Genomic DNA, 27,657 nt, shown 5'->3' on the forward strand with positions numbered 1-27,657 from the left:
GTCTGGAGCAATAGTATGAGTAAGGCGGTTGCCTTGCACACAGCCAACCCAGGTTCAATCCCTTGCATCTCTTTTGGGCCCCCACTCAAGCCCCTCCTGGAATAAACTTTCAGCACTACTGCATGTGGCCCAAAAATCAAAACAAAACAAAACAAAAAAAGCTTCACAATCAATGGAACCACTCACACTTACAAGACACAAGATGTATTCAAAGAAACTTAACCTGGAGCAGTGTGTAAGGCATTTGCCTTTCATGCAGCCGACCTAGGTTTGATCCCAGGCATTCCATATGGTTCCCTGAGTGCACTGCCAGGAGTAAGTCCTGAATGCAGAGCCAGGAATAATCCCTGAACATTACTGGGTATACCTCCCCCCCAAAATAAAAACACCCCCAAAATAGGTTTATTTTAGAGAACACTGTATACTTTAGCTAGGAGATGATTGAAGTTAAACTTAGAGGAACACGGTATCATTTTAGGTAAAACTAACACCCTGTTCCACATCTGATTCTGGGTTTTTGTTGTTGTTTTGCTTTGGACTACACCCATCTTGGGGCTAGGGGGTTACTCCTAATGGTGGCGAGGGGATTGAACTCTGGGCTTCTGCAGGCATAGTGTGCCCTCTAGTCTTTTAAGCTCTGCAAGACCCCCCCCCCCCCAAATCTGGTTCTAAACATAGAATTGGTACATTTCTAAGTACATTATCTATAATGTACTTAGAAAATTCTCGAGGAGGCTGGAGAGAGAGTGCAGAAGTTAAGAACTTGCCTTGTGTGTAGTGGACCCCTGTTTCATCCCTCGCACCCCATATAGGTCCCTGATCACTTCTTGGTGTGGCCCAAACATTCACCACTACTCGCCACCTCCCCTCCTCCAAGAAAAATTTATTTGAGAGAAAAAACTGTGTGGAGGGTTGGATTGCAGCGTAGCAGTAGAGGACTTGCCTTTCACGGGTGAGACTTGAGTTCAGTTCTTAGCACCAAAGATAAAGATTAAAAGGACATGCTTGAAATTTCAATCTGAATTTTCAGATTGAAATGAAAAGTTTCTCAGCTTTAAGATAGTGTAACAATAAAGGAAAATTGAAATGTGGCCTTTTTTGATGTCTGAAGCTGATAGGGAAAACTGAAATGATTAAGCAATAGTCAGCTAATACATTCAGAACTTTTATTCTGCTGACAGCTCAGAGTTGGCATGGGTGGTGGTGGTGGTGGTGGTGGTGGTGGTGGTGGGGTGTGTGTGTGTGTATTTCTTCTTGTTTTAGAACAAAGTGACATGAGTTTTTTAGTTTTACATAGGTTGGAATTGAACCTTCTGTGGAATTTGATTTCTCCCATAATCCATTGCCCTTTGTATAAAGGATAAGATTAGATTTTTTTTCTTCTTTGATAAGAACTCTACTTGCTTTTGGGTACCTAGGCACTCAGGTTTTCTTTTGCCTTTGGTAACTGAAAAAGAAGATCTCTGAATGGCCTATTTTCATAGCAAAAGTAATTTAATTTATTGGAGATCCTTTACTCCTTGATTGTGTTAAGACTTAAAAAAGTGGGGCTGGAGAGATAGTACAGAGGGTAGGGCACTGGCTTTACATGCAGCTGATCTGGCTTTGATCCCGGGCATCTCATTTGGTTTCCCAAACCCTGTCAGAAGTAAAGACTGAACACTGTTGGGTGTGGCTCTAAGATTTAAGGCCAGAAAGATAAGACAGTGGGTAGGGCCCTTTTTTGCACACAGATGACCTGGGTTTGACTCCCCTATACCACATATGGTCTCCTGAGTGCTGCCAGGAGCGACCCCAAAACCAAAACAGAACAAAATAGGTGGGGAGAGTCAGAGAGAGTACATAGGGTAAGGTACTTGTCTTGTACATGGTCAACCCAAGTTCAGTTCCTGGCACCATGTCTGTACCACAGCCCCACCAAGAGTCCAGAGCCAGGTAAGTACCTTCAGGTGTCCATAAACAAAGACTTAAAACCAGGAAAAACATAAAACCAGGATAGATGGAGACAGTACAGAAGGTAAGGTGTTTGCCTTGCATGAGGCTGACAACCCCCTCCCCACCAATCACTAGCATCACATATGGGCCCTCAGTACCAACCTCTGCCCCCCCAAAGAAAAGTTTTCAAACTGGGGAGATAGTTCAGTAGGCTGCAAGTGCTTTATATGTGGTACCCCCATGTTTGATAAACTGGCACTGCAGAATTCCCTCCCTGTTCTTCCCCCCCAGTTCTTCTGGGTGTAGCCACCCCCCCCCCCCACACACACACAAACCTCCAACTTTCTACTTCTGTGGTTATGTTAAAGATAAAGACTTTGAGCTGGAGTGATAGTACAGTGGGTAGGGTACTTGCCTTGCATGCAGCCGACCTGGGTTTGGTCCCCAGCACCCCATATGGTCCCCCTGAGTCTCTTGAGTATATAGAGCCAGGAGTAAGCCCTAAGTACAGCCTGGTGTGGCTCAAAAACAAAAAGGATAAAATATTTTGTATTACTTGCTTTCATCTTATTTATTGTGGACTCAGGGATTGAACTCAACTGTTTTATGTTTGTAAGTAAAGTTTCTTATGTTTTCATTTTGGTTTCTTTGCTTTGATTTGCAGTTTACTATTCATTTTAGTTAATTTCCACCATAGGGGCTGGTGGATAGTACAGTGGATAGGGCACTTGCCTTGCACATGGCCGACCCACACAAGAGTTTTTTCTTTCTTTCTTTCTTTTTTTTTTTTTTTTTTTTTTTGCTTTTTGGGTCACACCCAGCGATGCTCAGGGGTTACTCCTGGCTCTGCACTCAGGAATTACCCCTGGCCGTGCTCAGGGGACCATATGGGATGCTGGGATTCAAACCTGGGTTGGCTACGTGCAAGGCAAACGCCCTACCTGCTGTGCTATCACTCCAGCCCCGATTTTTTTCATAAAATAGATTTTTCTTTGGAGGAGTCACATCTGGCAGAGACCTGGGCTTACTCCTGGCTCTGTGCTTGGGGATGACTCCTAGTGAGGCTCTGGGGACCATATTTGGTGCCAGGACCATATGTGGTGCCAGGGATAGAACCCTGTTTGACCTTGTGCAAGGAAGGCATCCTCCCAGCGGTGCTATCACTGTTGCTTCTCTTCATCTCGTTTTTAGCTTGTAAAAGTTCTTTGGATTTATTAAAGTTCTTTTTGGTTTTTTTTGCCCATTAACTTATTTTCTTAAATGTTGTGTATATTCCTTTTTTGTGTGTATGTGCTGGAGATCAATCCAGGGCTACACATATAGAAGGTAAGTGCTCTACCACTGAGCCGAGCTGTATTACCCAGCCCAATTTTGCAGGTATTCTTTATTTTGTTTTGATGTGTTAGGTCACTTTGGCAGCACTAGTGGCTTTGGGGTTGCTCTTGGGGTTGCTCAGGGTACCATGTGGTGCTGGGAATTGAATATATGCAAAACATGCTCTCTAGCCCATTTAGTTTTCTCTTGGTTTCCAAAATTGCAAATATGTATTTTTGGGGGCTGGGGGTTGGGTGGGCAGTGCTTCAAGGGACCATATGCAGTGCAGGGATTGAATTAGGATTGGCTGCATTGCAAAGGAAGCACCTTTAATCCCTGTACTTTTTCTCTAGTTGTGTATAAGTAGTGAGGGAACTGAATTAATTGCTTATCTAAGATGATAATTGTTTAAAACATTTGCCTAGGGCCAGGGATGGAGCACTTGCCTTGCATGTGTGGATTCAAACCCTGGTGTCTCTCTCTCTCTCTCTCTCTCTCTCTCTCTCTCTCTCTCTCTCTCTCTCTCTCTCTCTCTCTCTCTCTCTCTCTCTCTCTCTCTCTCTCTCCTGCTCTCTCTCTCTCACACACACACACAATCACACAATATTGCCTTGGTTATATGAGCAATGGCAAATTTCCTTTGTCTCTCTCCCTCCAAAGATGCATAGAAAAAGCTCCTTCTGTCAGAAGTAAAGTGTTGGCTCTGTGTTGGTTATAATTTGCTTTTTCTGGCTGGCAAAGACTTCTTTTTGTTTTCTGTCTTTTGACAGATTATAGGATTGTGGGGAAACATCGTCCAGGGCTTTTTCAGGAACTGTGCCATTTTATCTACAGGAGAAGCCACTGGCTTTGGCACTAGAAAAGAATTGGCTCTGCATTTAAAGATGCCAAATCATGCTTGATTCACAAGTTTGCTGTCTCATTTTGTGTGTGTGTGTGTGAGAGAGAGAGAGAGAGAGAGAGGGAGAGAGGGAGAGAGGGAGAGAGAGGAAGAGAGAGAGAAGGAGAGAGAGAGAGAGAGACTTTTTTTAGGATATTGCCTTTTACTTTCTCTACCATGTGCCGATACTTAACTGTCAGTGTGAGAAATAAATAATTTGTCCCTTTTCTTCAACCCCTCATTCCAAGCAAACACCCCAAACCACAGCAAAAAATGCAGTAGTCATTTTAATTTTAAAAGCATTAGGGGAAAAGTGATATGCATGTTTTTGTTGCCTCATAAAGTGCACTATAAGTGCCTTATTTAAAAAAAATTGGGGTGGGGCTGGAGTGATAATACAGTGGGTAGGGCACTTGCTTTGCGCGTAGCCAACCTGGGTTCAATCCCTGGCATTCCATATGGTCCCCTGAGCACTGCCAGGAGTGATTCCTGAGTGCAGAGCCAAAGAATGAACTTTGAGCATTGCTGGGTGGCCCCAATAAAAAAAAATTTTTTTTTGGTCCATACCCAGTGGTGTTCAGGGCTTACTCTTGGCTCTGTGCTCAGGGTTCACTTCTGAAGGTGCTCAGGACCATAAATGGTGCTTGGGTTCAAGCCTCAGCAGGCAAGGCAAGCACCTTATCCCCCTGATCTAACTCTCCAGCCTCGCTGACTTTGAGTTTTAATTCAGGTATATTAGTTAAAGTCTTTTCTTCATATTTTAGGGGTAGGATGTATATGTAGGGGTAGCTGCCTCTCTCTCACCCTCTCTCCTTTTGGTTTTGAGGCCACACTTAGTGGTGCACTGGGGTGGGTGGTGACCATATGCAGTGCCTGGATTCGAGCAGGTGCCTAGATTCGAACCTGTGTTGTGATAGCTTTGGCAAAAGCTAGACAAGTGCCTTAACCCTTCAAAGCCTTCAGTGAAAGCTAAGTGTCTGTATTAAAAAAAAAAAAATTGGCCTCACCTGGCTGTGCTCAGGGATCACTCCTGGCAGTCTCAGGGAACGATATGTGGTCCCAGGGAGTGGAGTGGTCACGTGCAAGGTTAGCGCTCTACCCACGGTACTATCTCTCCAGCCCTAATTGTCAGTTATTTGTTGCTTAGCTTTAGAAACTTAAAGTTAAGCAGATGATTCTAGGAAACTTATTATTTTTTCCTTAGCATACTCTTTTTCAGTGGGCTGGAGCGATAGCACAGCGGTTGGGCGTTCGCCTTTCACGCGGCTGACCCGAGTTCAATTCCTCAGCCCCTCTCGGAGAGCCCAGCAAGCTACTGAGAGTATCGAGCCCTCACGGCAGAGCCTGGCAAGCTACCCATGTGTACTGGATATGCCAAAAACAGTAACAATAAGTCTCTCAATGAGAGACGTTACTGGTGCCCGCTCGAACAAATCGATGAGCAACGGGATGACAGTGACAGTGACTCTTTTCAGTAAATATAGTATAATTCCAACTAAAAATCTATATATTTATTTTGTGGAGCAAGTTAGTTTTTATTAAATAAAATTTATTTACAAAGACATGAGGAGGGAGAAAGAGTACTATATTTTCAAGAGAGAACACAGCCTCTCCAGAGTGGTAAAAGCAGAAAAAGAGAGATACATGGACAAAGAAGAACACAGGCTTGCAAGAGCAAGCCTCAACTGAGAATTTTTATTATGAAAAGCCAGCCTCCTTCCCTCCCTTCCTCCCTCCCTCCCTCCCTCCCTCCCTCCCTCCCTTCCTTCCTTCCTTCCTTCCTTCCTCCCTCCCTCCCTCCCTCCCTCCCTCCCTCCCTCCCTCCTTTCCCACCTTGTTGTCTGCCCAAGGGGTCACACCTCTCAGGGGTCACTCCTGCCAGAGATGTAAGTGGTGCTGCTGGGGATTGCACTTGGGAAACAGCAAACCCTGTACTATGTTTATTAAAATTATACCTGTTACCTTCATGATTTTAAAACTGTGTGCAACAGACTGTGAAATACAGTCAACGAGATTAGCAGTTTTTCCACATATGTTGACCCTTATTTCTGTAGATAAGTTTATAAGATACGTTCTAGGTAAAGTTTATATTCGTTTAGATTAATGTAAGGAAGGTTATGAATATAGTAAACCAGTTTGGATAAACTGGTATGCCTGGAGGAAATTATGTGGACACTTGTATTTTCATCCTGTGCCAGAAATGCTCTTCTGCCCTGTCTCAAACTCCATTGTCTTACAAAGATAGTTCTTTTGTATATTCTTTAAGTTTGCTTTTTACAAAAAATTATAATGTTTTTCCTCCTTGGATTAATAAACATCTTAAAGACAGGAATTGTAGCTTCCTTCTGTTTTGTTTTGTGCCTGGGGCCTATTAGAATTCTTACTATGTAAAAGCATAGTAAATGTCATGTGAACAAATGAATTGAGGGCTGGAAATGTGGCTTAGAGGCCTTGTGTTACTATCAGACCTAGGTTTTTTTTTTTTCTTTTTCTTTTTGGGTCACACCCAGCAATGCTCAGGGGTCACTCCTGGCTCTGCACTCAGGAATTACCCCTGGCCGTGCTCAGGGGACCATATGGGATGCTGGGAATCGAACCCGGGTTGGCCGCGTGCAAGGCAAACGCCCTATCCGCTGTGCTATCACTCCAGCCACAGTCAGACCTAGGTTTGATCACCCCAGCCCCACCTCAACACACTCTCTCTCTCTCTCTCTCTCTCTCACACACACACACACACACACACACACACACACACGTGATTATGGGGGCCAGAAGAATATCCAGAGAGTAGGGCACTTGATTTGCATGTGGCCAACCCGGGTTCAGTCCCTGCATCCCAGATGGTCCCCTGAATACCAGGAGAAATTCCTGCTTGCAGAAGTAGGAGTTACCCCTGAGCATTGCTTGGTGTGGCCCCTAAACAAACTGAAAACAAAGTGTTTTTGGGGCTGGAGCAATAGCACAGCGGGTCGGGTGTTTGCCTTGCACGCAGTTAACCAGGATTCCCAGCATTCCATATGGTGTTCCTCCCTGCCCCCAGCACCGCCAGGAGTAATTCCTGAGTGCAAAGCCAGGAGTAACTCCTGTGCATCGCTGGGTGTGACCCAAAAAGCAAAAAAAGAGACTTCTCTTTTGAAAGGGGGTTGGGGCTACTCCCATTGAGGTGCTTTGAGGTTGTCCCAGCAGCAGTGGTGCATGGGATGCTATGTAGTGCCAGGAGTCAAACCTAAGACTCCTGCATGCTCCAGTCCTTTGAGACATCTCCTACATCTAAGATAGATAATTTTTATTGTCTTATCTCTGGGTTTTGGGCCATACCCAGCAGTACTCAGAGGCTCCTCCAGGCCTAATCTTGGGGACCCACTTCCTGTGGTGCTCAGGGGACCATGCAGTGCTGGTGAACAAATGAGTGTTGCCTGTATGCCAGGGAGGTATTTTAGCCTCTAGATTATCTCTTTGACTCTAAATTTAGTTTAAAAATCTTTTTGGTGTAGGGGGTTTTGTGTCAGGGCTTGAACTCAGGGCTTGTGCCAGGCATCGTTCACAGAGCTTATGCATGATTCAGGGCATTAGATTTACTCTCCATCCAAATCCCTGGATAGGGGCCAGAGTGATAAATGGTTAGAGCACTGCCTTGCATGCCACTAACTGGGTTTGAATCCCAGCCTCCCAATATGGTCTCTCAAGCAGGCTGATAGTGATCCCTGAGTGTAGAGTCAAGAGTAAGCCCTGAGCACCACCAGGTGTGGTCCCCCCAAAAAACAAAAACACCCCAGTTTCCTGGCTAAGTTTATATTTGTGGGGGTCACACCTCATGGTGCTTGGGATTTGAGCAGCCCCATGCAAGGCAAGTGCTCTACCCACTAATGGCTTAGTGGCATTGTGTTATGTATCAGACCTAAGTTTGATCCTCCAGCCCCACCCCAACACACATACACACACACACACCACACACACACACACACACCCCTCTGCACTGTTTAGCTCTCCTCAATTTATTTATTTACTTATTTTTGCTTTTTGGGTCACATCCGGCGATGCACAGGGGTTACTCCTGGCTCTGCATTCAGGAATTACCCCTGGCGGTGCTCAGGGGACCATATGCCATATGGGATGCTGGGAATCGAACCCGGGTCAGCCGCATGCAAGGCAAACGCCCTACCCTCTGTACTATTGCTCCAGCCCTCTCCTCAATTTATATTTAAAAAAATTACTGGTTTGGGGGCACACCTAGCAGTATTTAGGGCTTTTCCTGACTGCACTCAGGAATCAGCTCCTGGTGAGGCTTGGGGGACCCCAGGGGGTACCAGGGATTGAACCCAGGTTAGCAGAGTGCAAGGAAAGCTCCCTACCCATTGTAATATCACTCAGGCCCCCAATTTTAATATCTTTATATAGGAACTAGAAGACTGGCTATCTATATGAAATACTTCAAGTGTAAGGAAATATAACGTATAGGCTCTGAGAGACAGCTCAACGGACTAGGTGAACTCAATACTTTGCATGCTCAAGTTCCAGATTTGTACTTCTGCTCATTCGTACTCTAACAAGCACTGCTGGATGTTTCTCAAAAAAAAAAAAAAGGGGTAGGCTACTTATATTTAAAGGTTTGTGTTGGGACCAGAGCAATAGTACAGGGGGTAGGGCTTTTGCCATGCACATGGCTGACACAGGTTCAATTCTTAGCATCCCATATGGTTCCCTGAGCACCACCAGGAGTAATTCCTGAGTGCAGAGCCAGGAGTAACCCCTGAGCATTGCCAGGTTTGACCCAAGAGCCGCCTCCCCCCCAAACCTAAAGTATTTTGTTTTGTGGTTGGTGGTGTGTTCGTGTGTGTGTGTGCGTGCGCGTGTGTGTGTGTGTGGGGGGGATTTGGGCCACACCCAGCAGTGCTCAGAAGTTACTCTTCGCTCCCCACTCAGGAATCACTCTTGCCGGTGCTCGGGTGGGGGGCAGACTTATTTTTGGGAATCAGACCCAGGTTGGTCATATGCTAGGCAGGTACCTAACCTGCTGTACTATCTTTCTGACCCAATATTTTGTTGTCATCTTAAAATCATAGTAGTACCTGTTACTATACACAATTGGGGAACCTAAGTAGGATATTATATAGGAACTTAATATCAGTTGTAAGAATTTTTAGGACAGCATAATTTGCCTTGCCCCACCCCCTTTTTAATTAAAGGGCGTATTTCAGATGAGTCCCATGCCTTCACCAGTATGCCAGAGAAAATACAGCACAACCTTTGGTAGATCCCATCTCAGCAGTGTTTCGCCCCTCACGTTGGCCTTAGTGAGTGAAGTGTTGATACAGACTGCCAGCACATGAGGGTCAAGCAGTTGCTGAGCTTTTGCCCCTTTCCTTAGTATAGAAGGCTTGAACAGGAGTTTGGTGTCTGCTTCCTGATCGCACTGGTTATTGAAACCTGTGAGGGGAATGGTCCGCGTGGGTTAGTTGGATGTACATGTCTTGTATGTGGCCAGGGTTGGAGCCAACTGTTGTGTTTTAAATCTTCATTTTAATTAAAAAAAATTATTTACGTATTTTTTTGGTTTTGGGGACACACCTGGTGGTGCTCTGGGCTTACTCTTGACTCAGTCCTCAGGGACCATATTCAGGGGCCGGTAATCAGACCCGGGCCGGCCACATGCAGGACAGGCTCTTACCTTCTGTAGGATCGGTCTCTCCAGTCTTGGTGCAGTTTTTCTGCTTGCTTTGTTTTTTGTTTTTTAATGATCGATTGATTTATTGCCTCCTCTTTTACCCCTAGCAACTTCGAGGGACCCTTTCTCGTATTACAGCCCTCCCTTTCCCATCCCTTGTTTTCTGCATCGCGGGAAGCTGGAGTTTCCGCCAGGCTGGATGTGCGCAGCTGATCTAATATGCAAACAAATTTATACATGACCAGGAGGGAGTGCCCTGGATTAGTCTGAGAAAAGAAAGGCGCGGCAGAGGCCTGGGGGGCACCTTTTTATTGTCGCGTGCCTTCCCGTGGTTATTGCGGGGGACGGAGAAAGCTTTCTGGGACGTAGCGCCTGGATGGGGGCCATTCCTAATCCCCAGGCGGAGCGGGTGGAGGAGCGGAAGCCGGGGCACGGCATCACCTGGCCCAGCTGCGGGATGCTGGGCTCCCCGCTTCGCGGTGGGGGCCAGGAGCCGCGGGGGCAGCTGTAACAAAGAGGAGCCGCGCCGGGGCCGAGGCCGCGAGTAGCTGGCCTATCCCCGGCGGCTGACCTCCCAGTGGGCCTCCCCAGTTGGCTGTTTGGCGAGTCGCTCCGCTGGCTCCCTAGCTCGCCATTGGCTGTGAGGACAGGAGGGGGGTCGCAGAGGGCCGGGATGGAGTTGGGGGGGCGGGGCTGGCTTCCGGCGGTGAAGGGGAGCAAGCGGCCGCCGGCTGGGGGAGGGGGTGTCGGCGCACCGCAGAGTGCTGTGCTCCGAGAGCCTGGCACCCGGAGCCGCCGCCTCCCCCTCCCCCTGCCGAGACCCCCCGCAGCCCCTTCTCCCGCTCCCGGGGCGGGGCCGGGGGCCAGTGGGCTGAGCTGCCCCTGGCGGGCGGGGCGGAGCTCGGAGCCCCACGGAGCGCTGCGGAGCGAAGCTCATCTCCCTTCCAGGGCGCAAGGTGTGTGTGTGTGTGTCTGTGTGTATGTATGTGTGTGTTCTAACGCGACCCCGACTTCAGCCGACTTAACCTTGGGGCAAAAGGGACATGGATTGGAACGTAAGAGCACCTCATCCCGTCAGTTTGTTTGCTTTTCTCTCTTCTACCCGTCATTCTTCCCTTCATCTCACCCCTGCTGCAGGGTAAGGAGATTGAGGACTCTTATCTTTTACTGATGTGTCAATGTCGGTTGGTTGGCAGTGGAGTGAAAAGAACAGAAGAAAAGCGGACCTTATTCTTGCGTGGCTTCGAATGCAGTAAACCAAAAAGAAAAAAAGAAAAAAGAAGGGTTTAGGGTAGGAACGGGTCTTTGGAACTCTTATTGCACCGGTGTCCATTAAGGCTGCCTTCACCATTTTCTTACTTGGGACTGCTCTAATCAGCAAAAACGTTCCGAAAAAGGAGGGGCTTGTGGAAAGAGGGAGCAATTCCTGTCAAGTGGTAGATACAGAAATTCTGGTAGTTGTGAGTGCTTAACTCTGCTCAAGTCTCTTCCTAAGTTAGTTGTCACCATCTTTGTGTAGTACTGTGCCTTGATAGAGAAACCTAGTGAGCAAGGTTACTACTCCTGGTTCTCCACTCAGCCATCATTCTTGCGGGGGGTGGGGGGGCGGGCGGCATATATGATGTCTGGGATCGAACTCCAGACACCACATCTAGGCTGACCCCCCTACCTACTTTTCTGTCTCTCCAGCCAAGCCTTAAGGGAAGGTATTTGGACCAAATTTATCTTGAAGTTGTTGATAAGCAAGGACCTAGAAGGGGTGAATATAAAACTGGGGGCAGTTCATTGGTAAATATTCATAGGAAATGATTAAGAATTTATTCTTGTAATCCAGCTTTAGTTTCCAGCGATTGTTCAGTGGGCTGAACTGAAGTCCAATTTTGAAGACAGAATTGATGTACTGCAGCTGTCTTTTCATTATACTTTTAGCTGGATTAAAGTTTTCCCTTTGCTTGAATTTACTGTATCTTTAACCAATAAAGGTGTACATTGAGGTGAAACCAAGCATTATAAAAGATAGGGCTGATGGGACAGCTTTATCAAGTTATACGTAGTTCACTTAATTTTTTTAATATTTGTTTCTTGACTGATTTATGTAATCAATATTTTGCCTGGTACAGTGATTTCCCCAAACAATTCCCCTCAGGAGACAGAAAGGCTCTATCTATAGAACTAATCATAGGTATATCTGCACTCATCTCCAGAAATCTAAGGCAGATGAAAATCCTCAAGTTTTGTCCACTTTAAGAAAACAATTATACGAAACCATGACTGTCCAAAATTTCTTGAATTGGGGGAACATGGTGTTGCTGAGGTTAAAGTAACTGATTTAGGATTCTTTAGCAATCTGTCTGTATTCAGTTTGCCTGTTTCTGAGTCAGAGCTTAGACCGTGTTAAGAAAAAGAGCCCTATGTTCTCTCTAACGGGAGATGTAAACCCAAGCCCAATCCCCCATTCGCATTAGACGTCTAAAATGATCCCCTTGAGAAAGTGAAGGAAAAGATTGGGCCCTTGGCATTGTTTGGTTCTCATAATAACCATTTAGAGCATTGTAAGGTTTGAAATTGGGAAGGTGGTCAAAAAAGGTGCAGAAACATTAAAGGCAAGGAGATCTAGGAATGCTGCTCTCTGTGAGAGACTTATTTAGAGACTGAATGTATTCATATGGAGATGTGGCTAGTGGTAGTTTTTAGTCTTGTCTGAGACAGTATTTTGTGTGTTAAAGCATAACTATCTCCCCCAGGGGTTGACTCTTGGAAGCTGAATCTTTTGAGGAAGTTGTTTACTGTGAGTCTGAATGAGAGGGTTGAGGACTTCTTGGAGTCTCTTATCTGCGCACAGATAAGAATTTAGGATTGATTGCTGGTGAGTTTCTGAACCCTTCCTAATGAATGGTTTCTAGGCAAAGTGCATCTCAATCAGCTTAGTCCTCAATAGTTTACAGGTCGTCCTTTCTAATTATACTGTCCTTTAAAAATCCTTGTTGGGGTGGAGAGAGCACTCAATAGCTCAGTGGTCTTAATAAGCACAGGCTTTGCCTGCTGGAGGTTGGGGGAGGGGGGTGATCCCAGGCACTGCATTTTCTCCCAGTACTGATGGGTGAATCCTATCTCCCAGGCCCCTCAAAAAATCCTTTTGTGACTGGGGTTATAGTTCAGTGGTATTTTCCTTGCTTGGTGTGAGACCCTGGGTTTGATCCCCAGCATAGGGAGAAAAACGAATCCTAAGAATCCTCATTGTTACTGAGTGACTTAGAAAAAGAAAAGAAAACAAGTATGTACCTCACTTCATCAAAGATCACTTAGCTCTTGTTAACCTGGGTCAGCAATTGTGTTTTCTTCTGGGTGGTGCAGCTCTTCAATATTAAGACACCACTGTATTTGATTATCTTTGGTTTTGTTGCTAGTAATTCAGTAAACTGAAGCACTCATTTTGGAAACGTTCCAGTGATAACACTGCCCTTGGGCCTCGATGGATGGAAAAATAGGACAGAGTAAACAATTGAGGGCATAAATAATGAATCTTCCAACTGAGCCCTGGGAGAGAGAAAGGAGATTATCCTCAGAGCTGTTCAATCTGGCAGTGAAAGGCGAAGAGCCCACTGAATTCATTACCCGGACTGTTTGATACTGCACTTGTTAGAGCCATCAAAACAGAGTTGTCTTTAAAGACTTACACTCTCCCCTTTCTTGGATCTGCTTTCTTTTTATTAAACTGAACCCCACATTGCTCATTTAATTTTTTTAGAATCCAGGCTTTTGCTCCTTCCTGCTACCTTGTTATAATTCTCTTTTTCTTTGACCAGATTTAAGATTTTTACCTTTGAGGCTGGAGTGATAGCACAGGGGGTAGGGCGTTTGCCTTGCACGCGGCCAACCCGGGTTTGAATCCCAGTATCCCATATGGTCCCCTGAGCACTGCCAGGAGTAAACCCCTGTGCATCTCCAGGTGTGACCCAGAAAGCAAAAAAAAAAGATTTTTACCTTAAACGAAACACTTCATTATCCATAATTTTTAATTAAAATTAAAAATACAATTTTAAAAAATTGCGGGGGCTACACTGGCAGTGCTCAGACTTACCCCTGGCTTATCCTCAGGAACCATTCCTAGCAGGACACAGGGGTCCCAGCGGGGTGCCAGGAATTGAACCAGGCTGCATGCAATGCAATGCCCTACCCACTGTCCTATTACTTGAGCCCCTGTAAATACAGTTTTTTAAAGGAAAAAAGAGAGCCTAAGCCTGCATCAGGAATTCTTGGTACCTAGAGTATGTATTATTTATTGAAATTAAGTATAAATTGTGGGGTTGTAGGGTATAATTTTATAACAACTCACAAAAGACTAAGACAATAGTTTCTTTAGTCCAAGAATTATTTCCAGTATTAACATAAATATTTTTACTTTTGGATCAGTTTTCATCCATTGACTTAAATAAACAGTTCATTGGTGGTATCAGCATTTTTCTCCAAGGTAGGGAAAACTAAAGCTCTGAGACTGTCTAAATAAATAACTTGGTGATTTGGTAGTGAAGCCAGACCTAGAGCTCAGGTCTCTGAAGCTTTTTCTTCTCTGAATTTCAAATATATTTAACTCTTTTCCCCAAGGACTCCTTTCACAGTTCCTATTTGCAATGATTTTGAATTTTCCTACCTCTGACTCTGAAAAGTGTTTTTTATTTATAATAGTAGTTCAGGAATCCAAGAACCAAGATGCCATTATCAGTTGAGAGAAGGCTCAGGAAGAGCTATTGGAAGTAAAAGATAGAGATGTGAAGGAAAGTCGAAATTGAAGACTGACATTGTTTAGAGCTGGGATTGGAGAGATAATACAGGGATAAAGGCCCTTGCTTGTGGCTGATCTCCACCATCTCACAGTCCCCCAACCAGGGAGCCAGGACTAGCCCCTGACCACTGGTAGGTGTGTCCCAAACACCATCATTTCCTCCCCCACTCCCAATTTATTTGTTTTTTATTTATTTTTAAAATGTAGGAGTACTGCTGTTTTTTTCAGCATTGATTAAGCTGATTGATTTAGGTGTGAATTCCACATTACTTACAATTTTTTTTGATTAGATATCTGTGAGAATCAGACCGTTACAAAGCTGTTCATAATTGAGTTTCAGTCTTACAATGATCCAGCACCCATCCCGCCACCATTGTACATTTCTCACCACCAACATCCCCTGTTTCCCACCATTCTCCAACACCCCATCCCTGACCCCCAGGACCCCCACTTCCCTTCTTGTTCTCTTTATCCTTTTCCTTTTGTGCATTATGGTTTGCAGTGCAGGTGCTAAGAAGTTATCCACCCCCAATCTAATGCTGTGGATCCCTGGGTGGGAATATGGGCTGACTAGATCAGTGAACTGGGTTGTTTTTATAAGCAGAACGTATGAGGATTCTCTTTTTTGAGGGTAGGGATTGGGCCACAGTAAATGGTGCTCAGTCTTACTCCTGAGTACTCAAGGATCACTCCTGGTGGGCTTGGGAGACTATATGGGATGCTGGGGATTGGACCTGGGTCAGCTGTGCAAGGCAAGCACCTTACCTGCTTTGCTCTCTCTCTAGCTTCCAAAACATTCTTTATTTTTCTCTCAGCGATGGGACAGGGCATCCACAACCAGAGATGCTCAGTTATTCCTAGCTCTGTGCTCAGGAATTACTCCTGACAGTGCTCAGGGGACTATTTGGGATGCTGAGGATTGAACCTAGGTCGGTTGGTTGCATGCCAAGGTAAACGCCCTATCTGCAGTACTCCAGCCCTTACATGCTTTTTAAACTGGGATTTTCTAGCTGAAGAAACTGACTCTAAAGACGTTCTTTTCCTCTCTGATTAAAGAAACCATGAGTTTGTGATACCCATGAGCTTGGATTACATTTAGCTTCTTTCTTTTCAGTTCCTTCCCTCTTTAAAAAATTTCTTCCTCCTTGGGGCTGGAGCAATAAAACAGTGGGTAGGGCGTTTGCCTTGCATGCCACTGACCCGGGTTCGAGTCCCAGCATCCCATATGGTCCCCTGAGCACCTCCAGGGGTAATACCTGAGTGCAGAGCCAGGAGTAATAGCCCTGTGCATCACCAGGTGTGACCCAAAAAGCAAAAAAAAAAAAAAAATTCCTTCCTCTTGTTGGTGATGACTACTACAATAAGGATGGGTTGCCTGTACTGTGGTGTTTGCTCATTTTTGTTTTGCAGTCTGGGGCCATATCTAGTGGTCCTGGGGGGGCGGGGGATGCGCTCCTAGCAGTGTTTGAGGGACAATGTGGCAATGTGGTGCCAGGATGAAACAGGCTCCCACATGATGTGCTCCGGCCCTTTAAGGGCCCCCAAGAAATGAAGTGGTGATTAGAGAGCTGTAAGTCATACTTTCTTTTGGTGGTGGGGTGGGGAGGGAGCTGTGCTCAGGGCTTACTCCTGGCAGGACTTGGGGGACCATATATGATGCCAGGGATTGAATCTGGGTTGGTTGTGTGCACTGTACCCACTGTACTATTGCTCTGTTCCCAAGAACAGTTACATTTATTTGTTTTAATTAATTTTTAAAATTTTACTTATTTTTGTTTTGGGGCCGTAGCTTTTGTTTAAAGCTACAGATTTCTTTAAATGCTATTTGGTGAGAAATATCTTCTGTTTTTTTCTCTTCCAACACACTAGTATACCAGACTTAAAAGATAAAGATTTTCAAGACTGATTGCTAATTCTTTATACTTAGAAAGTGGTCTTGAGGATCAGTCGCCAATCTGAGTGAAATCAGATTTTATTCTTCTTGCAAAATTAAAATTATTTAGAGAAATTTCTGTTGCTTTAGAGAAGCATAAGCAGTATTAGTCACAACTTAAACATTTTTTCTTCCAAAAGCTAAAAGCATTTATTGGCATTTCATTTATCCCTTACTATGTAAAGGATATAGAACTTAATCTACTTTAAAGAAAAAGGATATCAAAACAGTAAGATCTTGAAGGCAGCTGATCCCAGGCTCCAGAATATCAGTGGAAAGTCACAGTTTCTGGGTTTGTGGTTGGGCCTTCTGTGTTCTTCAGCTGTTTACAATTGTGAAGCTGCTAATTTTGTAGCTCTGAAGGCACTGGTTTAGCTTTTGCTTATCTTACTCTCCCAGAACCACTTTCATTCAGTAGTAGGTGGTACCATTGGGTTAATGAAGAAGCCATATCTTTTTTCCTACCAGGAGTCAAACTCAGGGCCTCATACATGTGAAGTGTGCCTCTGTCTGTCCTGCCAGTTGTTACTATGCATTCACTAAAATGCTTTACAAAGGATCTTGGTTCTTAGGTTTTATTTGCTCCCTGGGAGATATGATGCAATTAGATGCCACTCTGTTAGAAAATTTCCCAGATATAAAAATAATCTTTACTTTAGGAAAGTTCTTTGCCTGGGGCCTAAGAGATATTACAGCAGGTAAGGCACTTTTCTTTTACACCTGGGATCTTACCTTGATTCCCATGCCACATATGGTATGGTCCCGTAGGCCTCACCAGTAATGATCCCTGAACACTGCCAGGTATTGGATCATTAAAATAAGAGAGAGGGAGGGAGGGAAAAATAGCCCTTTTCCTGTGTCCATAGTTGATAGTACAATTAACTTTAAATAGGTTTTCAACGACATGTATTTTAAGTTTTGCCTGTTCTCCGAGGTAAACAAATATCCTAACTGAAAGATGTGAAGTTTGTTTTGACTATACCCAGCAGTGCTGTGGGCTACCCAACCCCTATTGTGATGCTCATAGTACCCCTGATACCCTAGATAATAGGTGCCAGTTATGAAACTGGACCTCCTGCATACAAAGCATGCACACTGAACTATATCACTGACCATGTGGCCATGCGTGTGCATGTGTGTGTGTGGGGGGGGGGGTTCTCAAGCAGTGCCAGGGGCCATGCAGTGACAGGGGGTGGAGTTTAGGGTCTCACACATCTTAGGCATGTATTTTACCATGTGAAGCATATCCTCAAATTGTTTGGTTCTTATCATTTATTTGGGGAGATTGTTCCTTAGGGTATCTCAGAGTGAGTGATTGATGCCACTTGAGTTGGCACATCAGTTGTTTAGCTTTTACATTTCTGATTCTCCCACCACTTTCCATTCTTCCATTCCTCCCACTATCCACTGTATTCATCTCTCAGTCTCCACAGCTACTGTGCCATTGCTCTACTATGGAAATGCTGATCTTTGTCAGAGCTTCAGTCAACAGACTTGACATTACTTAGTTGCATTATTACTTGAAGAGTATTTCTGTATTCCAGACATAAGAATTTTACTTCTCAAAAACAAATTGATAAGGTGCTTTTTTAAAATGTGCAAGTCCTGAGTTAAATTTGAAATGAGAAAGAAACTTTATTGTTATATAAATTAAAGTGCTTAAAAAATATATCTCTTTGCGGGGGGGCAGAGTGATAATGCAGCAGGTAGGGCATTTGCATTGCACACAGCTGACCTGGGTTTATCCACAGCATCCCATATGGTCCTCTGATCACTGCCAGGGGTGATATCTGAGCACAGAGCCAGGAGTAAGCCTTGAGCACCACTGGTTATGGCCCCAAAACCTCTTTGGGGCCAGAATGGTAGTACAACAGGTGAGGGGACATTGGCTTTGCTTGTGGTTCAATCCAGGTCCCATCCCTGACACCCGATATGGCCCAGTCAGCACTGCCGGGAATGAGCCCTCACACAGAGCCAGGGATGAGACATGACTGGGTTTGGCTCAGAAAGCAAAACCCAAACCAAGGGGCTGGAGTGATAGCACAGCGGGTAGGGCGTTTGCCTTGCATGCGGCCGACCCGGGTTCAAATCCCAGCATCCCATATGGTCCCCTGAGCACCGCCAGGGGTGATTCCTGAGTGCATGAGCCAGGAGTGATCCCTGTGCATTGCTGGGTGTGACCCAAAAAGCAAAAAAAAAAAAAAAAAAAGCAAAACCCAAACCAAACCAAAGCAAAATATCTCTTTTGTTAATTAAGAGCTGTACTTCTGTTATGCACTCAAACTAGCAGTGAACTGGTGATACTATTTCTCTGTATGGGTCACTCTCAACTATGCTAAAGTTAGTTTTAATACTCCTCTGTCCATAAACTACTTTATTGTTTACATTTATCACCTAAAACTTTATAACTTACCTATTCATTAGTAAATTTTGTCTGACCTTCCCACCACTGAGCCATCTAGTTCTGGGTTTTTTGGGTTTTTTTTTTTTTTTTTTTTTTTTGGCTTTTTGGGTCACACCCTACTGACTTTTTGGGTCACACTCAGGGCTGACTCCTGGCTCTGCACTCAGGAATGACTCCTGGCAGTGCTCGGGGGACCATATGGGATGCTGGGAATCGAACCTGGATTGGCTGCGTTTGGCCTCGTGCAAGGCAAACGCCCTACCCGCTGTACTATCACTCCAGCCCCTAGTTTCTGTCTTTTTTGGTGGGTATTTTTTCATTCCCGAGTTTCCAACTGTTAAAGCAGTACCTTTATATATAATAAGTGCTCAGTAAGTATTGGTGTAATTTGAATTGAAGAGATATTTAGAGTTAGAATTGGAGTCTGTGAAAGAAATCATTTCCCTAAAGCTAGTACGAAATTAGGAATTACATTACTTTTTTTTTTTTTCCTTGCGTGGAAGTGCTTAGGGATTACTCCTAGATCTGAGCTCTGGGATCTCTCCTGGCAGTGCTAGAGAGTACTAGGGGAGGGTGGGGAAACAACCACACTTGGTGTCAGGAATTGAACCTGGGTCATTTACGTGCAAGTCAAGCTCCTTCCTTGCCCGATGTACTATTTCCAGCCCCAAGAATCATATTACCTAACTAGTATAGCACTGTAGCACTGTCATCCCATTGTTTATCCATCTGCACAAGCAGGCACCAGTAACGTCTCCATTGTAAGGCTTGTTACTGTTTTTGGCATATCAAATACGCCATGGGTAGCTTGCCAGGCCCTGCCGTGTGGGCAGGATACTCTCGGTAGCTTGCTGGGCTCTCTGAAGAATCGAACCCAGGTTGGCTGTGTGCAAGACAAATGCCCTATCCACTGTGCCAAAGAATATTTTTGTGAAGTTACTCTATGAATTGATTTGCCTATATTAGAGAAATGATACTTTATAGTGCACAAATGTTAAGGAACATTACATGCAGATAAATGCTTGTTCTTACAGACTCCTGAAAAACTACAGTAAGACATGAAAAAGAATCTCTTGATTATTTTTTTCTTTTTGTTATTTTTGGATTACACGGGTAATACTCAGGCTATCCCCAGCTCTGTACTTGGGAGTCACTTGGACCACGTAGTGCTGGGGATTGAGCCGAGGCCTAGTTCAGGCAAAGCGTAGACTCAACCTGTTGAACTATGTCTCTGACCTGGATTTGAGAAACAAGTGAAACAGTTAAAGTGAAAACACTAAATTGGAAAATCAAATTGGGGAGGGGAAAAAAGGGGCAAATTGAGAAATGTCTATAGATGTAGCCAACTGTTAATGGCTTTATAAAACCCTTGTCTTTGCAAGGAATTTTGAATCATGCAATATTCATGTTGAATTTAGTGGTAATCTACTTTTTTGTTGCTTTGTTTTGTGGAGCCACATCTAGTGGTGCTCAGGGCCTCCTGACTCTATACTCATGAATCACTCCTGACGGACTTGGGGGTTGGGTGGACAATATGGGATAGCCAGTGTCTACCCTGGGTCTGCCACATGCCAGGCAAGTGCCCTACCTGCTATTTTTCTGATCCCTCTAGTTAAAAACAAATTTTGGGGCTTTGTTTTGGGCCCACCCCCAGTTGGTGCTCAGGGCTTATTCCTGGCTCTGAATTCAGAGATCACTCTTAGTGGTCTCGGGGAACCATATGCGGTGCTGGGGATTGAACTTGGGTTGGCCGCATGCAAGATAAATGCCTTATCTGCTCTACTGTCACTCCAGCCTCCAAACTTTTCCCCCCACCACTTGATGATGATCATTGCTTTTGGTTTTGCATTTCTGGTGCTGTGAACAGGTCAGATTGTATCTCTGAAGCTGAGAAGTGAAACAATTCCAGGGCTGAGTGTGACCCAAAAAGCCAAAAATAAATAAATAGGGGCTGGAGCGATAGCACAGCAGGTAGGGCGTTTGCCTTGCACACCTGGATGGACCCTGAGCACTGAGCCTGGAATAGCCCTTGAGTACCACTAAGTGTAGTCCCAACCCCAAGAACATTCATAATAATTTTTTTTTTAAAAAAAAGAAAGCAGAGGGCTGGAGCACAGTGGGTAGGGTGTTTGCCTTGCACATGGCCTACCCAGATTCGATTACCAGCATCCCATATGTTTCCCTGAGCACTGCTAGGAGTAATTCCTGAGTGCAGAGCCAGGAGTACCCCTGTGCATCACTGGGTGTGACCCAAAAACCAAATAAATAAATAAGTGAAACTACTTCTTCCTTTGTGTGACAACCTTCTTATGACACTTTTTCTTTTTTTTTTTTCTTTCTGTTTTTTTTTTTTCTTTTTGGGTCACACCCGGCGATGCACAGGGGTCACTCCTGGCTCATGCACTCAGGAATCACCCCTGGTGGTGCTCAGGGGACCATATGGGATGCTGGGATTTGAACCCGGGTCGGCCGCATGCAAGGCAAACGCCCTACCCACTGTGCTATCGCTCCAGCCCCTCTTTCTGGTTTTTGGGCCACACCCATTGATACACAGGAGTTACTACTGCCTTTACTCTCAGGAATTACTCCTGGTGATGCTCAGTAGACCATAAAGCATGCTGGGAATTGAACCCAGTTGGCTGTGTGCAAGGCAAGCACCCTGCCCACTGTACTGTCACCCCAGCCTCTCTTACGACATTCTTATTTGTGATCTCATCTCTCAGTTTTTCAGTCATTTTGCTGCTCAACTGACTTCTGCCCTCTCCTATTTATCTTTCGCATTTATAGGAGGTATATTTAAAATAAACATCTGTTCATGTTATTCTCCTGAAAACCTGCCTCTATATCCCCATGGCTTGCTGGGAATAAAGTCTGACATTATCTAATAATAGTTCTAACTACCATCATTGAGTACAGGCACTGTAGTTAAGCATTTTATAAACATAATCTCATTTAATCATCACAGTTGTTTTTGCAAGTTGTTAGGGCTACTTTAAGGCTGTTTGATCTTAATTAAACACTGTGGTCTTTCTTTCCCTTCATTGTTATTGGTGTTATGATAACTGGGAATTGCACGCACACCCGGCCCCAGGCTGTGGTGTCTGTCAGGGACTGCACATGAGGTAGTGCTTACAGCGTTTGGCCATAGTGCTCACTGTATGTTTTTCTTTTAGCTGTGCTCGAATATGTGCTCACGGGGACTTGTGAGAGCTGTGTATGTTTGTGGTGCTCATCTAGGTCTACAAACGTGCTCTCCAGGATCACATTTCCTGGCTATGGTGTGACTGGAATTTGCTTGTGATGTTGAGTTGCAAAGAGCAGTGTTGGTGATTACAGACAGCAGAGCTGCCAGAATCCTTCTTGGCTCACATGGGGCACTGTGGATTTGGACTCAGGACCATAAGCTTTCAATGCAGGTGTTTTAAGCCACCGTGCCGTTCCTCCCTTTCAAGCTGATTTAATGGTAAGAATGTTGACCTTCCCTCTTGAGTTGCTGCTCCCCACGGTAACCATCCCCATCCCAATAGATCTTTTCCTCTTTAACCATTCCCACCCTGCAAAAGAGCACTGACCTTTAACTTCAACTTCGTTGTTTTGTTTTGCTTTATTTTGAGCCTCACCCAGCATTGCTCAGGGTTACTTCTGGCTCTGCATTCAGCAATCAGTTCTATCAGGGTCAGAGGACATATATGGTGCAGGGGACCAAACCTGGGTCAGTTTTGCTCAAGGCAAAGTACCTTATTCTCCATACTATTTTCAGGGCTCCCAACTCTGCTTGCTTGCTTTTTTTTTTTTTCCCCCTTTTTAGGTCACACTCAGCGTTGCATAGGGGTTACTCCTGGCTCACGTACTCAGGAATTAGTCCTGGTGGAGCTTGGGGGACCAGATGGGATGCAGGGAATCGAACCCAGGTAGGCCACGTGCAAGGCAAAAGCCCTACCCACCGTGCTGTTGCTCCAGCCCTCTGCTCTTTTCTTTTTTTTTTTTTCTTTTCTTTTTTTGGGTCACACCCAGCAATGTACAGAGGTTACTCCTGGCTCTGCACTCAGGAATCACCCCTGGCGATGCTCAGGGGACCATATGGATGCTGGGAATTGAACCCGGGTTGGCCACGTGCAAGGCAAACGCCCTACCCGCTGTGCTATTGCTCCAGCTCCCTCTGCTTTCTTTTTTAAAAAATATTTATTATGAATTTTTGGGGGGTTGGGACTACACCTAGTGGTGCTCAAGGGCTATTCCAGGCTCAGTGCTCAGGGTCCAAGTGTTGCTGGGGAACCTAAGTCTCTTGTATGCAGAGCATTTTCTCTAAAACTGAGCTACCTGCCTCAGCTTTATTCTTTATCTGCTCTTTTCTCTCTTGTAAACTGAAGGCTGTTCATCATTTGTCACACCAGGCTCATCTTTGAGTAACACGCAAACCTTTGTGCCCTTCATAGCTGCCCACTTGTAGTTCCCTGAACATGAAGCTTTGTTTCACAGCCATATACTTTTCATTGTGCTCTTCTCAATGCAGCGTGGCCTAACCTACTAAATCTGGAAAATTCTTACTTGGCCTTTAATGACCCATATTGTTACCCCTTCTCACTCCCTGTTCCCTGCAGGCATTTATTATTTGTTTGGATTTTCAAACAACTGTATTCATCATTCTCCCCAGAGCTTCTTAATCTGTCATGAATTTTTATTCCTCATATTTAATGCTTGTGGTGCCTGATGTATCATAGGTATTCAGTGAATGAGTCCCTACTAAGTTCTCTTTTTCAAGTAGTTTCCCTTTACTGTTTGTATTACAGTTACTAGATTTTTTTTTTCTTTCCCAAGTGAAACAAGGAGTCTTGCAGCACCTGGCTCAGATTTGATCCACAGCAACACCTATCATTCCCAAGCCCTGCCAGGAGTGAACCCTGAATGCTGAACCAGGAATAAGCCCTGAACATTGCAGGGTATGGCCAAAGGGGGGGAGGGGAGGTGAAACAAGGACTGGAGAGAAAGTACAAAGTGCTTGCCTTGCACACTTGCATATGGCCTACCCAGGCTTGATCTCACCACTTCATATGGCCCTTGAGCCCACCAGAAGTGATCCTTAGGCAAAGAGCCAGGAGTAAGCCCTGAGTGCCTCCAGATAGCCGAAAAAGGGGTGGGGGAGAAACAAACAAAAAGAGGAAGTAGGCAGGGCCAGGGAGATGGTTTTACCTGCTGGAGTGCATGCTTTGAATGTGGGGGGGTCTGGATTTGATCCTTGACACCACATGGTCCTCTGAGCACCACCAGGAGACACTCCCCTACTGCCCAGCACCACCAGATGTAGCCCAGAAAACAAAAGAGAGTAAGCAAAGGGAGCACTTTGTACCTGCTTTTCTTTTTTACCCTCTGCTACCCCAGCAAGTTGCCGGTCTCTGCCTATAAACCTATTGGTATTGTTATGAAGACCACAATTTTCACCTGTAAAACAGAGTGAAATGTAATGCTCTTTGGAATCAATCTCAGATTATATACATAAAATTGGTGAGAAGCAGCCTGATACTAAAATCCAGGGGAAAGGGCACAGTTCTGGTTTGAATTGAAGTCAGAGGAGCCAGACAGCAGGAATCTATCAACTCCAAAGTCCATTCAGAAGTGATTTAATCTTTGCTATTGAAGCAGATCAATGGTGTCATTTACCTATCTAAAAATGAGGTTACCCAGGATTCTTTTACAAGAAGATAAATTATTAGAGTAATAGTAGCTCTCAGCTCTGCACAGTGTCTCTTCTTCCTGCTGCTACCTGCTTGTGGCACAGGATACAATCGCTTATGTGGTACTAGAGTGATCATGCTACATAGTTTTACGTAGGGTTTTGTGAGAAATCAAACAATTCTCAGAAACCCCAAAGCCCTAATCCTGGCTGTTGTTAAAATGTCTCCTTTTCGAAGAAAGCACCGGTTAATGATTTTTTCCCTGGCCCAATATGTTGGGCATTAGCTGAAATTGCTGAGTGATTTGCAATGAGGAAACCATGAGAGCAATTTCTTGTTTGTCCACAAATTATCATTAGCAGTTTAATTTGCAGATTGAAGAAGCAGGAGGAGTGGGCTTTTCGCCAGTTGCAGCTTCCCCCCCCCCATTAGGGCGTTAGTTCAATTATGTCCAATTAACTTTTATCGCAGATACTGGTGATAATTACTTGCAAGTCAGTTTTTTTTGGCCTCAGTTATCCTAACGCTGGAGTATGAACGTGATATATGACCAGGATGACACATTTTACTCTCTTCCTTCCTTATGGTTATTTCTTTATTCAGGCTTTTAGACTGGAGGTCAATGCATTGTAAAAATCTACCTTACAATTAAAACATATTGTTCAATTGTATGTTTTAATTGTAAGGTAGATTTTTACAATGCATTGACCTCTAGTCTAAAAGAAGCCTGCATAAAGAAATAACCATAAGGAAGGAATTATCTTTGGAAAATAAAGTAAAACATTATCCTTTTTTTTTTTTTTTTTTGAGGGAGTGGGGTCAGGGGGCTCATACCCAGTGCTGCTCAGGGCTTACTCCTCGCTTTGTGATCAAGAATCACTCTTGGTGGGTCATGGGGGGCCACATATGGGGTACCAGGATCAAATCCAGGTTGATCAAAAGCACTTTAACCCCCTGTACTATCTTCAGGCCCCAGGAACATATTTAAAAGAATCTTTCAGAACAGTCTTTATGACTTTTTTTTTAAAACTCACACCCAGCAGTGCTCAGGACTTAGTCTTGACTGTGCTCAGGGGCTCAGGGAATCATTTGTGATGCTGGGGATGGAGCAGAGCCTGCCCTGTGCAAGGCAATCACCTAAGCCTCTGTACTATCTCTCTGCCCTTAATAATGGCCTTTTATATTCTGTGGTCATTCACGGCTGTATTCCACTGCTTCTTTATCATAAAATAATAGACTGAAGTAAAACTAAAGGTCATTTACAGCAGTATGTGCTTATTATAAGATTATGACTATAAATTGGAAAGGTACAGTATAATCTCCTATTTGCATTATTTTATTAATTTTTGGGGGGGACCACACCCAGCAGTGTTCTGAATCACTTCTGGCTCTGCTCAGATACTATGAGGACATCAGGGATCAAGAATCTAACCCAGGACTCCTACATGCATGCAAACCATGTCTTGTGACCCTTTAATCAGCCATCTCCCCTGTTTTTAATGTTTCAATCACTTTTGACCTATGATGCACATACTCTGTTACTACTACTGAGCTAAGTTCTTCAATGAAAACCTCTGCTATAAGAATAACCACAGGGGCTGGAGCGATAGCACAGCGGGTAGGGCGTTTGCCTTGCACGCGGCCGACCCGGGTTCGATTCCCAGCACCCCATATGGTCCCCTGAGCACTGCCAGGAGTAATTCCTGAGTGCAAAGCCAGGAGTAACCCCTGTGCATCGCCGGGTGTGACCCAAAAAAGCAAAAAAAAAAAAAAAAAAAAAAAAAGAATAACCACAGCCCACCAGCTGCTGTTGGTGTAAAAGTGAGAAGCTAGTTACAGTGGTACTTTTCAGCAATCTGGAGATAAAGTTTGTGCTGTCATTTGAAACTTTTTGTATAGTGGGAGGAAAGAGTGTCAGAATTTTGTTAAATCTAAAAGATATAACAAGGATTTTCATTACGCAGTAGAGGTGCATTGCTGAGGTTCAGAGAATGTGTTTTAGAAAAAGAAGAGCCCTTTGAAAAGCTTTGAACAACGGAGGTAAGGAATGTTAGTGAATTAGAGTTCACTAAGCCTGAGGAAAGGAATGATTAATAGCTCCTGTAGAAGGTTCCCTTTCTTCCCAGCCACTCCCTTTCCCTTTCCTCTTCTCATCTAATACTTGAACCTCACCAGAGCAAGGTGAATGCTTTACCACTGAACTACATCTTCAGCCCAAGACATTTTTCTTTCATATGTAGCCGTGGAGCTGCACCTAGCTAGTTGTTTGGAGGGGAGGGAGAGAGGAACCTTGTCCTGTAAAGGTATCAAACTGGGATTTTCCATATGCAAAACATGTGTTCCAGCCCACAATATACATTTCCTTTGGAATTTTTCCAAAGGTAAAATTTTCTTTCTTGTTGCATGAATGCATCACAGAGTGAGATTGGAAGAGAATGTCCAAAGTATAGGCACATTATCTGGAGTGTTATTCAGATCAATGTTGAAAAAGATAACAATTAGAAGGAGGGCAGAGTAGTACAAGGGGGTAAGGCTCTTGCCTTGCACACAGCCTATTGTAGTTCAGTCCCCAGTACCATGTATGTTCCCTCAAGCACTGACAGAAGTGATCCCTGAGTACTGTGGAGTATAGTCCCACTCCCTCTCATTACACCCCCCCCCCAAAGAAAAAAAAGGTACAGGGGTGGAGTCAAAAACTAGAAACATAGATGACAATAACCCTGATGTGGGCATTTACTAATTCAGAAATTAATTAACAGGGCTGGAGGTATAATAAGTACAGTGGCTAGGGCACTTTCCTTGCTGATTCTAGCTCTGACATGAGTGAGCTTTGATAACAGAGCTTAGAGTAAGTCCTGAGCACAGCCAGCTGTGGCCCAAAAACAAATGGAAAGGAGAAAGGAAAGAAAACTGCATATAATAGAGTACAATTAGTGTCTTTTTTCCTTGGATCTTTTGAGAGTAAGTTGCCAACTTAATGCTTAAGGAATGCTACACTCATCAAAACCAGGAAGTTAACATCGATACATTGTTGCCATATAATTCTCAGCCCACATCCATCAAATGTTGCT

General features: G+C 44.5%; 1 protein-coding gene across 3 annotated transcripts in view; it reads left to right on the top strand.

The window, feature by feature from the left end:
* Positions 1-27,657, top strand: part of FAM222B (family with sequence similarity 222 member B) — an 81,275-nt gene that overhangs the window by 23,656 nt on the left and 29,962 nt on the right. The window contains exon 1 of one of the 3 annotated variants that reach the window (XM_055131811.1): positions 10,521-10,750. The exons of the other annotated variants lie outside the window; for them this stretch is intronic. The gene's annotated coding sequence lies outside the window, so the exon portion shown is untranslated. Of the gene's footprint in view, positions 1-10,520; positions 10,751-27,657 lie in introns of those variants that run through there. 3 annotated transcript variants of the gene reach the window in all.

The sequence above is a fragment of the Sorex araneus genome, chromosome 3 (assembly GCF_027595985.1).
Source record: "Sorex araneus isolate mSorAra2 chromosome 3, mSorAra2.pri, whole genome shotgun sequence".
NCBI classification, from domain to species: Eukaryota; Metazoa; Chordata; class Mammalia; order Eulipotyphla; family Soricidae; genus Sorex; species Sorex araneus.